This window comes from Trypanosoma cruzi, assembly GCF_000209065.1.
Source record: "Trypanosoma cruzi strain CL Brener chromosome Unknown tcruzi_1047053487979, whole genome shotgun sequence".
Classification (NCBI taxonomy): domain Eukaryota; phylum Euglenozoa; class Kinetoplastea; order Trypanosomatida; family Trypanosomatidae; genus Trypanosoma; species Trypanosoma cruzi.
The window spans coordinates 1-903 of record NW_900357.1 but is presented as its reverse complement, the minus strand read 5'-3'; the positions used below and the strand labels follow the sequence as shown (position 1 = coordinate 903).

At 60.8% G+C, this 903-nt stretch overlaps 4 non-coding genes across 4 annotated transcripts, besides 1 other annotated feature; all 4 read right to left on the bottom strand.

The window, feature by feature from the left end:
• Positions 1-30: 30 nt before the first annotated feature.
• Positions 31-67: a microsatellite.
• Positions 68-72: 5 nt separating this feature from the next.
• Tc00.1047053487979.40 lies at positions 73-169 on the bottom strand. The gene has a single exon (XR_008255005.1). It is a non-coding gene; the product is annotated as a C/D small nucleolar RNA (snoRNA), TB11C4C1 (small nucleolar RNA).
• A 106-nt stretch (positions 170-275) lies between these two features.
• On the bottom strand, positions 276-347 carry Tc00.1047053487979.30. The gene has a single exon (XR_008255004.1). It is a non-coding gene; the product is annotated as an H/ACA snoRNA, TC11C4H3 (small nucleolar RNA).
• A 146-nt stretch (positions 348-493) lies between these two features.
• On the bottom strand, positions 494-583 carry Tc00.1047053487979.20. The gene has a single exon (XR_008255003.1). It is a non-coding gene; the product is annotated as a C/D small nucleolar RNA (snoRNA), TB11C4C3 (small nucleolar RNA).
• A 201-nt stretch (positions 584-784) lies between these two features.
• Positions 785-871, bottom strand: Tc00.1047053487979.10. The gene has a single exon (XR_008255002.1). It is a non-coding gene; the product is annotated as a C/D small nucleolar RNA (snoRNA), TB11C4C2 (small nucleolar RNA).
• Positions 872-903: the final 32 nt, after the last annotated feature.

The following is a 903-nucleotide window of genomic DNA, read 5'->3' as shown; positions in this document are numbered from 1 at the left end:
CGCAAAACTGCGCAGCGAGAGCAGAGGGACAAAGAAAGAAAAAAAGAAAAAGAAAAAAAAAGAAAGATGGGGGTGTAAAGCAAAGCACTTCAGTGTGAGCTGAGTCGGGAACTGCGTCCTCACGCGTTTTCGTCGTCAGACTGACAGGAAACTGTGGAATTTCATCACGCGTCGCAGCCGCATCTCTCACCCGTGCGCGTCCTCTTTGGTTTTGTTTTTTCCCATCGTTTCCCGAACTGGGGAGGGAGCCTCGACGCGCGCACCGTCACCGCAAACTCTCGCGCAACCGGGCGGTGGCGCCACGCGCGGCACCGACAGCGCGCCACCGGCCCAAGGGTTGTTGCGCTTCACGACCGGCGTGTCTCTTTCTCGGGGCGCCGATGCACCCAAGCGCCCAGCGTCACGGAGCGGTGGGTCTCAAGACGCGCCTTTCCTGGCCATGCGAGGGGAGGCGCGGGGGCCAGCCGGCGAGGTTGCGGCGGGCGGGGCGGCTGTCAGACCTGTTGAGTTTGTTTTTGGCCATCACGCAAGCGCGTTCACGGGGCCACGCGCCCTCGCGCACAAGAGTTGGTTGCTTCCATCAGCAGCGGCGTGCGCCCACCACAACCCACCTCCGGGCAATTCGGCCCTCTCTTTCTCTTTCTCTCTCTTGCGCTTTTGGGCGGGCCCGCCACCAACCGTTTGCACAGGCAGGGCGCCAGACAGGGCACGATGTTACGTGCGCGCCGTTGCGCAAGAAAGAAAAACGACAACAATAGCAGGAAGTGGGAGGGAGGGGAGCGGGCGCTCAGCCGAAAGGTGATTTTTATTGTTCCGTTCTCAATGCGTCGCTCAAACTGTTTGGACCTCGAACAACATGTCTCCATCGTAGCGCGTGTGTGTGTGTGCGGGCGTGCGCGTCGC